We start from the raw sequence: 13,457 nt of genomic DNA, 5'->3' as shown, positions 1-13,457 counted from the left end.
TCCTGATACAATTACTTCTGCATCTTCACTTCCATCATTCAAAAGCCTACTTTTTGCGTTTTTGCTTTCGTCTGAATCGGAGTGACGGGCCTTTGTTCTTTTGTTCTTGCGTACCTCCTGCGAGTGTACTCTTCCATAATTTTAGTTCGCGTTATGTTTCTCTATTAGTTTTAAGTTGCGTTAGTTGTAAGTAGCGTTAGTTTTAAGTAGCGTTAGTTGTAAGTTGGCTTGTAATTGCCATATTGTTATTGAGAGAGAGCATGTGCTTGCGGTTACAATTTTCTTTGTATACTTTTGCCCTGTAGCCATTGCTTGGGCATAATAAATGATCAATCAATGATCAATCAATCTCTCTCTCTCTCTCTCTCTCTCTCTCTCTCAATCTCTCTCAATTTCGTGTATAATATAACCAGCAAATTGTCAGGATTAATTTACTGTTCGATCTAGAAACTCCCGGGTGTGAAGAAGGATAAGCGATAAACGGATAATACGTTGTCATTAAGTATGAAATTTATCGTTTAAAAAATTGGCTAACACCGGAGGACCGTAAAGCAGCAAGAAGACATTGTCGGAGATTTTAAGTACATCGTTCGCTAAATTGCCCGGCTCTTCGTGCACCGCGTACTGTGCCACAATGACAGAGAGAGAGAAATAGAGAGAAAGAGAGAGAGGGATAAAGAGAGAGGAAGAACGGTCGAGTAAAATTCGCAAAAACGCCCGGCGAATCGGAGAATCCGCTTATCGAGGGAACAAAGTCGCGGTTCCACTCTTCCTCTGTCCTCCCTTCCTCTTGCACGCTCTTTTCTCGGTGACTGCCGGAAGGTGTACCGCCGCCATGGACCGCACTTAATTTCATAGCGGCGTCGTAGTCCTCGGTTGCATGCAGGGCACGAGGAGAGCGGAAGAAGCTTTATTTATTTTCTCTATCCACCGGTTACTTCAAAAATATTCCTAATTACAACATTTTCTCCATGACGCACAAATTCATAATTTCCACTACGTTGCCCAAGGAAGAGGTACGTAATCAGCGAGAATGCCTCCCGAGACATATTTACGCCGGATTTCTGCTGAGAGTTTAAATAATCTACAGCTTAAAAAATGCAAAAATTTGGATACTCCCTCGCTCCCCCTTCTCTAAAAATCTTAAAAATAAGGAAAAATCATACTATCATAGGCTGCGTTCCAAAACTATACACTTTTATTGTTAGCGCAAAGACCGTGCTCTGTCCTTGTTCAACTTTCTGTAAGTAACAAAGATAGAACGACGCTCGAACGTTAAGAGCGTGGTTCTGGAACGCAGCCATAAAAAATAGATCTTTCTATCTCATAGATTATATATGGGAAAGTAGATAATCACTGAAAGAAATGTGATTTAGCTAAAAATGTGTTTATGTGTGATTGCTTTGTTTATATTTCAACACATGTAGAGCCTTGTAGGGACGACTCTTCGCTCGTCATTCCGGAAATGGAGAGGATCTCGTCGAGTGGGATACACCTCTTAAACTCAGGCTAAAGGACGTAAAAACACTTTCTAAAGAGATGACTTTTTCTAAACGAATCGAGAAACTCCGCCGCCAAGAAACCAGCGTTTCATGCGTAATTTAAGCGTCCCGAAAACATATGTGCTCGGGAAACATTTTATTCGTATGCGAAATGTTAGGATCACGCGACGAAACCTGAGACGATGCCCGTTTCGAAAGTATCGCTCGGAAAATTTTATGTGGCCATCGGATCCGCGAGGCGGATACGTATCACCCTCATCCACCCAAGCGCTTTGAAACATCTCTTTCAAAAAAGATAAAAACAAAAAACAGATCGCCTTTCCTAACTTTCATGAATATGCAGTCTTGATCGACCTTGCACGGTTTACCGGATAGCCAGGCTCAGGAAGAAAGTACGTGCGTGTACATTGGGATACCCGGGCGGAAACGTGCTGGGAAATATGTATGCACGGAGTCGTCCTCCTCGTAGTGCATGCGAGATGCGCCAGCTCGATAAAAAGTGCATTTTTGGTCCTCCCGAAGGACCGCGACGCCGTCGTCTTTGCATTTCTCGCTTATTTTCCGCGCTGTTCTCGCTGCTTGTGGCAAAAAGCCGCGGTGGATGATGCTAAATAAATATGAATTAGAGCAAATATTCGCCTTACGAATTATTCTCCGTTTACTGCTGTCCCAATCTCCGCTTGAAAGTGTAAAGTATCTCAGCAAGGATTATAGGATTATTACTGAAAACCTTTATAATATTATAGTACGCTGATTGCAATGCAAACACAATATTACCGTCTTAAAAATTCATCGCTTTTAATCTTCTTAGGAGATGCAATACCTGTAATATAAACAATTTATAAAATCTAGAAACATTTAGTATTCCCTGTGAAGATCTTACATCTTCCTTCAAAAGAACTTGAAAGACTTTTTATTTATTTTTTCAGTCAATGATAACTTACTTTCCTGTGCTTGAAAATAATAAATTAAACGTCACTTATTAATTCTATTTTTTTTTATTTTGTAATTTTACATCGCTGTTTACGCATATTCGGCACAACTGTAATCTCGTATAAGAATTAGCGTTTCCATCTGAAATGCACAATCATCGAGTTTCAGTAAGAGTAACGATAGAATAAATAGAAATATTATAAGTATTTTTGGTTCACATAAGCGCGTGCAATTTTGTAGACGCGCAACGTGTACGCAGATCGTATCTTGCAATTATCTTGGACGACGGCCTACGATATCGGCCACTTGTTGACGAGCTTCGCCGAGCGATCGGCGCCTCTATAAATTAACTCTGTGCGACGCGTTCACTGTTGGACCAATTAACCGGTGCTAGGGATGTTCGATACCATGCGATATCACACGCGTAATATCGTAAATCAAGCGCGGTATTACGTCTAATTATATCTCCGGTTCTATCTGCCTTACACGAGCAAGAAACATTGAGCAGCAACTGATCAATTTCTCCTCTTCAATTTTTCTCGAATTCACAAAATGTATAGAAGAATTTTGATTATTTTTTTACGTTGATTCGTATTGCTTGGCAAGGATAAATTAACAAGTACAAACCAGCAATCCGCGCGAAAAGCTCGAATTTTATATTTTTAATGATTTTGTGAATTATTGTATAAGTAACAAAAAATGTTTTGTAACATTTCGAGACTTAAAAATCAGTTTCTACCTGCATTTTATAAGCACATTAATCAATCATTAGATATTTCAAGAGGATTGAAAAGCATGGAGATACCTCATACGTTTCTTTTCATACGTATAGTTTTTTTTTCTCTTTAAAGATATATCGCAATAAAAAGTGGATACCAGTCTGGTTACCGACGACAGCTCGTTTCTCGAACTTTCTCTCGCGCGAAAGGGAGCGAGCTGTTTTTACGGAAGAAAACATAAAACTGGTAGATCGAGCTGCCACGTAAAGAAATATGTGGTTTGCCCGTGCATCATATGGAGATATGTTCTATATCAGCAAAGCGCGTTATTCTCCCAGCAACGACATACGTTTTGCAGTCGGCGACCTAGAAATCATAACCCAGCGTGTGTGTGATTTCGTGCAAAAATGCGCCTGGTATCGCAAATAAAAAAAAGAAGATGCTCTTCTGTTTATTATCGCTAGCAAGTTTAAATAAAACTATGTTTGCGAAATGGACAATGCAGCATCTCGTTACATTTCAACGTTTCTCCCCCGTATTATATGCGCACAATACAGGCGAATTAAATCACGCTTGTCCTTTGCCCGTCATATCGAACTAATTAATAAAATGGTAAATATATTTTTTACGGAACTGGACTGTATTATTGCGAAATGGAAAACAGAGTCCTGGATTATCCTATGGTAGTACATTGACATTGCCGAGCCAATGCCGAGAAAGGAGCATATGCGCACCGATTTGCGATGCAATATACCAATCACCAAATGCACACTAACTCCGACGTTCCGACCATTTTAATTATTTTTTCTTCGTTGTCGCCGGGTCGAGTTGGGTCGGGTCGGGTCGGGTCGTATCGCGTCGCGTCGCGTCGCGTCGGCGACTCGCGGTAGTTCAAGGAGTCTCGAGAAAATTACAGACAGCCTCGATAAATATTAACTCCGGGAAAGACATCGTAGGATCTACGATGTCTCCAGCTGTCTCGTTCCGCCGTGCCGTCCTGCTGCTTCGCTTCTACCGTCTCGTTTGCCATCCCGGTAGCTGGCTGCCGTCGCTTGAATCCGAGACCGGTTGCTTAGGAGGCGATGGAGCGACGAAATGCAATATAATCCGTGGGGAGAGGGGGAGGGATTGTGATAAACTGAGAAAAAAAATAGATGGTCAATACCATCTTCGTCCAGAACGCTTGTTTCTGTTTATTCCCGGGTTAAGTAGTACGGGTCAGTATGTAGGCGGCCGACGAGTCGGCGTATCATATATGGGGAAATCTCTGAAAGTTGTCTGTCTACTGCGGGCTATTACTACTACTCGCTGACTGAGTAGTCATTCTCATCGAATGCGCGTTTTTTCACTTGCGCTCTTTTATAACGGGCGAAACTTTGCACAATACGATGGCTAACTACCGTTAATTATTTGAAAACATAGACCAAAGAATAAAATCGATATAATATTATATTCTTTCTTGTAATACACTGAATGGCATTGGATATATATTTTTTAGATTGACAGCATTATTTTGAGATGCAGAATTTTTATACATTTTCCGCGCTTATTTTTTGTTCGTTATTTGTTTTCTCGTCAGAATGCGAAACAGTTTTATGGTTAAATTTCGCTTTTGGCGTTAGTTATTTCGTGGTATATTATAATAAAATGAAATGTAGTGTGTTATATTTTTCTATAGATATTTCCAATAGCGAAGTCGTCGTGATAATAATAATAATAATACCGACAACATTTTCATCTTTATTTTTCAATTCGTTCCTGCGGAGTCGCAGACTGTTTCTCATAAATTTACGAATTAGCGGAAAATTTTGTACAATAGCGGAGTAGTTACTTTTGTTGTCGCATCGATTTTCTTAAGAAACAGACGCAACGGCATTCAATCATGAGTGCCGGTTCTCAAATCAAAGATTTAATTGGTTCTGGTCTTGGGTGTCACGTAAACCGATTACGCATTTATTTCTATGTTAATAACCGTGCGACCGCAGCGTAATTTATAAATTATTTGATTTGGTTTCTATGAGCTGTCAAAGTAAAACGCTCCCGATTATACCGAACTGCCGACTAAAGAGGAACGACCGAGCGCGCCTGTGCGATGAAATAAGTATTACAAAGGAGAGCTTAGTAAGCAGAAACGGATTCGTATAAAATGCGATCGTTTCTTACGAAAGAGATAGCGTTTATCTTGCAACGAGTAATTTGTTGTCTTATTTATCTCTCTCAAAATCGAGTGCTCTGTGGACGATGTTAACGATAAAAATAAGATTAAGGTAAAACGTAGATATATAACCAGCGGTCTTTCGTCCGCGGTATTACATCATAAATTATATTTTTCTAAGCGAGTAATTCATTACCGTTGCATTTATTAAAATTATAATAAAAAATACATTTCTCTCTCTCTCTCTCTCTCAGGAGTTTATCTATCCTAATTAATCATTAGAGAACTTTAGAGATAATAATGTAACGGAATAGCCAAATTATGCATGCAGTTTTCATAATGAAAAACGTGCAGATGAGCAATGTAGGGATTTACAAAGAAAGGATTATACATCCGTTTTGCTTTAGCATTAACCCAGCGTCTTGATTTCGTCGAAACGCCCCGCGGCGCAATATCGAGTAACAGAGGAGACGAAACGATGCGAAGGCACCTTGCTCTTTGATCCCGCCTCCCACGGAATTTCGTTTCATCTCGAGTATGCGCGCCCGTTCTCCGGCCCCGAGATGAAGCGTATCGCGGGCGTGAACGCTTAACGGTTACCGTTACCCGTTACCCGTTACCGTAACGCGCGGAACGCGCCCCGTTATATCAATTTCGGTTTGCGGCCCCAAGGCGAAGTCGACCGGAAAGAAGATCGGCGAATTCCGGGAGAGACGACGGTCGATCGCACACGCCTGCGGATGCAAATGAAAAGAGATTATCATCCCGCCCGTACGCAAATATGCGGGCTGCCTCGGATATGCACCTGCGCGGTGCATTACGCAGTTTCTACCGCGTATATTTTCTCGCTGCCCGTCGCGGCCGCCGTCGCCGGGCATCGTTCTTTCGCGCCGGCAAAGTGGAGCGAACGTGCTCTCCAGCGGATACCGGCCGCGAGGAGAGAGAGACAGGGTAAAATTAGTTTCAACCTCTTGCGGTTCCTTCCTCGCTCAGGACCGGATCTGTATGGAAACTAACCGCCTTCTGTTGCGGCTGGCAAGTGAACGGGTCAGTTGATGCAAGCTTCACGATTATATAATATTCTAGTCGAATAGTTCACGGGTTATTATCATTATAAATAATAATTTGCATTTTTTTTATTATTTATTCCAGTTTTTCCTATTATTGACTGTTAATTGAATAAATATCTATTAAATAAAAAAGAGAGAAAGCAGGAGAGAGAAAGAGAAAGAAGGAGCATAATTATCACTTCGTGCGATCAAACTGTTTATTAAACGGCCAGTCATCAACGCATTTAAATAGCTGGCGCAAACAAATCAGTGAATCGGTGTGCAATTGAACGTGCGCCGCGAGTGCCCGGTCGATCGCGATTGTTCGGACAATTAGTCGAACACGAATAATGCCGCGCGCGAGAGCCCCGACGCGAAACTGGATTTACGTGACTTCTGGGTCACGTACAAGTTGCACGTTCGCCAAAGCAACAATAGAATTATCCGCGTCGTGGACGCGCGTTCTGCGAAGGCAGCCGCCTTCGTCTTCGCAAACTTTGATGTAGCACGAGCTGGTCTTCTCGCTCGTGATTCGCCGAGCGAGTATCGATCTAACGGGAACGAGAGTACGACGAGTTTAAGAGTACGCGAACGCGATCGTTGCGAAGATGGTTTGGCGACCCGAAAATTGCCGCCCGAAAAGTGATGTAAATTACCCGCGGGAAATATATCTCGAAAAGCGGTCGAGAAGAATTATTGTTCCGCCGATTCATCGATAATCACGATTATACCGAAGTAACGTTCTCCCCACCGTTCTGACAATGTACGCACCCAAAAGTGCCCCCATTTTCAGATACCCCATGATCACCGAGAAACAAGTATTATCACGACACGACACGGCGTAAATAGACGCCGATGATGATCCCCGATGTCTCTCTATATAGCCGCGACCCTCAACCTTTCATGAATTATCAATTCGAGATAGTTTATTCGTATCTTCATTCATCCGGCATCCGATTATGTACAATATACGTGCACGTAATTCTCTTTCAGACATTCTATAATTCTTCTGTGGCATGTATGCACGTTGTGAAACTCTCAAACCGCAATTAAACATAAAGTCTAGATCTGGAAACGAACGGAATAATGTATACGCGCGCGCTGATCTGAATTTTACAACAGATTTTTTTAAGCGGTACCGTATCTGTGTGGAGTGGTATTTCCTGAAATATGCACAAAGCACAGACGCCAATCCGGAATTCAGGATGGAATTTATACTTCTCAATTTAAACGTGTAATATCAATAGTAATCGCAGCGTACATAAACTCTCTTTATATTTTTCTTTTAGAGTCTGTGTTCTTTTGATCGTGCTATTTTAATATCTTTTTATTTAATCTTCAGTTTGAAGCGTTATTAAATTTACGTGTCCTAATTGCATTCGACGATAAAAAACGTATCTGCATTTAAGTCAGAGTAAAGAAATAATTCTTTTATCTTAATATACCAATTACGTTAAATAAATATATATTTAGCTATCATTTATATACCTATAATAATTAACAACTTAGACATAAAATTACAAGTGTTTTTGTAACAACGTTGACAAGAAATAAAACTCCCTTTATAGTGTATAATTCACAAAAATTACATCTTCGGGAAATGACTGCAAAGACATGTCTCACCATAAAAGCCAATTTCACGATCAGAGAACGAGCTGTTCAACGACGTACCGCGTCTCAAAATAATAATAATAATAATAATAACATAATAAGTGGAAACGAGGGTAATGATCGTGCATAAATCGCTATTCAGCGTTGGGCGCCTCGGCGCTCGTCGACGATCGTCGCCGACTACGCGGCTCGGCGCATGCAGTTGCACCTGCCGGGCACGAGGCGCGCAAGCGCTCAGGTGCTACAAACCGCCGCACGGAGGTAAAACGACGCGCGGTCGAGCTTTCGTAGTCGGCATCGGCCATCCGCGACGCGAACTTTCACCCGGTCGACGGTACCGCGCGTGCCGCGGCGCGACTTACAAAGTTGTTTGTTGCGCGTTGTACCGCCGACGTACTCGAAGCGGAGGAAAGAGAGACATTTTTCACCTCTCACCTTCGCAAATTCTGACTGATATACGCGCAAAAACGTGGCGCGAATTGAAAAATGTGCAGTTGATCTTGGAATTCGAAAAGTTAATCTTCGAATCTTTGTTTTTCGGCGATCGCGCCAGTGCAATTTGCGATCAGCGAGGAAATATGGGGATTAATCCAAGCTGGTGTTTACACATATTTTCGGATTGACTTACGCGCACACGCGCGTGCAAGAACGATGTCTTCTCTTCGAGGACGGTGCCGCACGGGCGAATTGCAGTCGTGCCGCGTTGAATGCAGGCGTTGATTTTATCTATTCCAATCGCGCCCATAGGCAAACGCGTGCACGCGAATGGAAAAACTGTTTGGGAAAACAAAAGTTGCGGCCGACCAAAAGCGTCGCTGTCTCTAATTTTAATTTCACCGGCCGTCCTGCCCGGTTTATATAAACCGCGTTTTCGCGTTTTCGATTGCTCGATCGCGCGATGAAACCAGCCGGCCGGAAGAATTTCGATGCTGTCCCCGGAATTGCGGCGAGCCGCTCTTAACCCGGATAGGGCCGCGAAGGTAGGCTAAAATACCGCGGCAGCGCAACCAATGCTGCCTCAAATCGCCCAGCAACGCGAATTAACGTACCCGCGTGTTTCAAAATAAACCACGGTCACGCTAAAATTTCGATATCGGTCGGAGGCACGATCGCCAATAGCACGAGTTAACAAGTGTATCGTATATTGTCGCATAATATACACAATCGTTGTCGAAAATCTCTTTGTATTCCAGAGAATGATAGCAATCGTATAGCGGGTGGTACCGATATCCCTGAATTGGTCCACAATGCGAATTAATACGTGCAATTCAAAATAAATGCGGTTTTGCAAAATTTCAACCGATCGGAATCTCGATCGCGAATAGTATACGAGTTCATACATCCACATTCTCTGCTAGTATATATACACACACACACACACATACACACACACACACACACACACACACACAGAATCATGTAAATTATGCTGCTTGAATTAGCTCACAATCAATGCATTCGATTCGAAATAAATGCGGTTTCGCAAATTTTCAGTCAATTGAAGGCCTAAGCTGCCATGTTTATCATACCAGCATACGTGCAATGCGAATTTTTCTTTATCTAAAATTATAGAAATTCGGAATTGAGTGATCCGTGCAGCTTACTTTACTAACTTTACTTGATCGATATAAAGCCCATTCCCCGCAGCCTCAATTATTCGATTGATTATCGACGATCAGGGATCTATCGCTTTTACGATTTGCATTTATGATTAAGGAAACGTATTTAATAATCATAATAAAACGTAATAAACTTCCACCAATTTTCTTTCTGTAACTATTAAATTCTTGCATGGTCTTTTTACGGGTAGTCTTCAAAGCAAAACTGATAAAATATTGGAGGATTATTTCATATACGAGTACATGAGAAGCACACACACGCTTATACATACACACATCTAACCGAGATTGCTCGTTCGCGCAAAAGCATTGAAATTTATTAAGTAAGGATACAAACGAGGAAATATCCGTTCGATAAATGCGAGCGCTGCGTTGAATCGAGATATGATTATCGAAGCGAAAGCTCGTCCCCTTGCGTTTCCGACAAAATTGTAGGAAACCGCACTTAAATCGAGATCTATAGAACTAAGACACGAGGGATGGATTGCGAAGTCGAGTTATCGTGTATATACTCAGGCAGAACGATAAGATAATAAAGAGCAAAGGACGTCGCGTTCGTTGCTGATTGTGTGAATCGGTATCGGTAGAATAGACGATCGGTCGATTATGGCGAAAAGGGCGAAAGCGGAAACGGAGGGCGCGCGTTACATTGGCTTCGATTTTGTATGAGAAATCGAGCGATTTTATCAAGCATACGCCAATGCATATCGATGAAACGAGCGGTGGAAAGCGAGAGCTTTCAGGGGAAAAAAGAAGAAATAAGAGCAATGCGCGGCGGGGCTAGAATTTCGTACTCGAAAACGTGGACCGTGTCGCGGCAGATGGTAGTTATGGATAGCGATGAGATCGAAATGACAATTGAATTGGCGACGGTGATAGCGGCAAATATTCCCACGCATCGCGACTGGAAATCGCACGTGAAATTAGCGATCGACAAGATTGGTACGAAAAATTCACGGTGTTAGAATTTAACAGATTCAGATAAGTACCACGTTAATCTGATTGACAAAATGAAATCTTAGTACTGGACATGTTAAGCGATCTTTCAACAGGTTGTTAATAGAAAGGGACATAAAATTGCGTTACGTTAAAAAATCTCACATGTAGAAGAGGAATTTTTTTTAACGGAAGGAAATAAACCTGCACTCTCGTAAGCAAGAGAGGAATGATACAATATTAATTTGATACAATATTTAAAGTTAACATTCAGTCAAGAGGGGGTTAACCCAATCTTGTCCAGAGGGGAATATTTACAGTATCGATCAAATATTTCCCCCTAGGACTAAGTTCTTAACTTTCATCGCATGATGGCAAAAAGGTTCGTCTTGGGTGATAAAATCCTCTTCGTTTATTCATATCGTAATACTGCCGTCGGAAGAATTTCCTCGTGAAGGCAGAGTCGACATAGATACAATAAAAAGTACGGTGGTGTGTGAATAAGTCAGGAATGTGGGTAGGCACACCGCCCCTTATTCGGACGTATCCGAAGGGGAATATTCGCTGACAAATCGATTCTCATAGGCCACACACGATCGGGCCGTCCGTCGAGCGTCGCGCATGGGATTGTGTTTCGCGCGGCCCGGCCGCCTGCGCACGTGAGTACGGAGGGGAAAAAAAAACGGGAACAAGGCGAATGCGAGGATAGTCTCGCCGAATAAATAAACCATGGCGACCCTACAATTGTGAGTTCCAGCAGACCTTTCGAACTTTCAAACTTGGAATCATTTACGAATGTGGCGTGGCGTGGCGTGGCCGTTGCAGCCTCGAGATAAATCGCGTGTGAAGGTATCGTACTACGCGCGAACCACGACATGAAACAATATTTCTCGCTTCGCTCGCGGCTCTCTATCGATATTGTGCGCCGCATAAAACTTCGTAATCGTGTTTAGGCTTGTCGAACTTTTCGTTTCGGCGTTCCAGCTCGCTTCTACAACTCGGTACCTTCGATGATGTAGAATATAGACCATGAAGAAAAATGAATGTACATATATATCAGAAATCGCCATATCTACACAATTCATAAATTCGAAAAAAACAATATGCAGTAGGTCAAATCTAGTCAGTTTTAGCTTTCGGTATCAAATGCACACGTGGCACGGAAATTGTATTACTGCTAATTTCCGGCTGCCCGTAATGATGCTGAACCGTAAAATCAAATATGTAATATTACTTCCGTAGAGTAACTTCGAATTGAATACTCGAATGTTATGCCGAGGTAGCAAAGAAAAGCTTTCCGAGGTATGATTTCCTATGCACGTTGCACATGTGGCTCGGATCAACGGGCGATACTCGTGGGTAAACGGAATCCTCGCAAGATACATCCCAATTATAAACACAAATCACTATTTCGAAGTTAGGCATCAGGTCAGCCCCGCTCGATAAACAGCACCATCCCGTTCGATCTCCACGCTCATTAGCAGCGACCGTTGTGCAATCCATGCGTCATCTCTGTACCTATCTATCTCCTCTGCCTGCGCGACGATCGATCGGCGAAGCGATGTATACATCGTATCGGCAACTTCCTCCTAAGAGCGTTGCTCTGTCGCGCGCGCGGCTGATGCGACGTCTCGACGCCGGACGACGCCCGGGACTTGCAACGCAAACTCGCAACAAGTTGCATTTAAAATCCGCATCTCTACTGTCCGTAGGAGCAGTTGCGCGGCAGTTTCGTCTCTTTTCTTCTCCTCCCATTCTCCTCCGCTTGCCTAGCGCATCGCGTCCCCCCTCCCCCCGGAAATCCCGTCAAATCGCCGAGTATTCTCGACTGATTCGGGCTATTCAGACAAGAGCTCGCCCGAGATTTCCCGTCCGCTCGGCCCCAGGATTATCCCTGAAATTCGTTATGAATTCATTCAGGGGTATACTACGCCGCACGGATTGAGCTGCGTTCGGTACTGCCACACGGCGGTCTTCTGTCTTGACAGCTGGTAATTATTAATGAGATTAACTCGCTCATTTCGAGTGGAATGTATAGGTGGAGGGAAACGCAAGATTGCTCGGTCGTCTCTATTTTTGGGTGTCGCGGCGCCGTTCTGCTTTATTCATGCGCCTCAGTAATTTTTATGCTCGCTCATTAATTCGGTTCCATCTTTACGGTGGTCGTTGAGAAGCACGCCGTTTTCCTCGTAAATGCGAATTAAAAGGCGTTGCACTTTGACTTACGACTCCTCGCGACAGGGAAATCCAGTTAAGCAGCGGGCCACGTGGAATTACCGGAATTTCTCGACCGAAAGCTTCAAAGATGAAGAGTACTCGACTTGCTACGGAGCGAACGCTTTTAGCACCTTACTTTGGTAAAGTAAAGAGAGAGGATAGAAAGAGAAAGAAAACTTTCAGTCGTGAAAAATTTTTAACTGGCGGGGTAAAAGGAAGAATGTCGCGGGAGGTCAGTTCCTACAAGAATGCGCCAGGATGAAGGCGCCGGATAATGTCAATCCGCGGATATCGGGTTAGATTCTTTCAGATGCCTCGTTTTCTCTCAACTGACAACCAATCGAAATATCCCTCGGTATAAAGTGAGTAAGCGCCGCGACAAGCGGGTAAATATAAGTCGCGAGTAAATATATGCGGGATAAGGGGGTCGCGCGCCCCTTAACTGCGTATACGTTTCTTCCCTGGGTCAGACGCATAGTGAAAACACAATAACCCGCGGCAATCATTAAATTTAATTGACAGTGGAATAACGAAGAAGCTCGCCGCTAATTAAGACCTGGCGCGATGAGCATTCTCGCGCGTGCCTGGCGAGTTCGCCTCTTTTCCTCTTTTTTTTCTCTTTTTCGCTATCAATTCTGCAATTGTCTCTAACGCTATGGATGTGCCATGCACAATTCTTTTTCGCTTGAACTAACCGTGCCGTGAACGCGCCTCCG

At 43.1% G+C, this 13,457-nt stretch overlaps 2 protein-coding genes across 4 annotated transcripts in view; one reads left to right on the top strand and one right to left on the bottom strand.

Moving 5' to 3' along the window:
• Blop (blue-sensitive opsin) overlaps positions 1-13,457 on the bottom strand; it is a 230,374-nt gene that overhangs the window by 23,048 nt on the left and 193,869 nt on the right. The window lies entirely within an intron of this gene.
• The window catches only part of LOC139771694 (cell adhesion molecule 2-like), an 82,845-nt gene continuing 77,653 nt past the window's right edge, over positions 8,266-13,457 (top strand). For all 3 annotated transcript variants that reach the window (XM_071704643.1, XM_071704642.1, XM_071704641.1), the window contains exon 1: positions 8,266-8,949. The gene's annotated coding sequence lies outside the window, so the exon portion shown is untranslated. The remainder of the gene's footprint in view (positions 8,950-13,457) is intronic.

The sequence above is a fragment of the Temnothorax nylanderi genome, unplaced genomic scaffold (assembly GCF_030848795.1).
Source record: "Temnothorax nylanderi isolate EJ_2023f unplaced genomic scaffold, tnyl_v1.0 TNYL_tig0043_pilon, whole genome shotgun sequence".
In the NCBI taxonomy this organism is placed as follows: Eukaryota; Metazoa; Arthropoda; class Insecta; order Hymenoptera; family Formicidae; genus Temnothorax; species Temnothorax nylanderi.
This window is presented reverse-complemented; position numbering and strand designations above follow the sequence as displayed.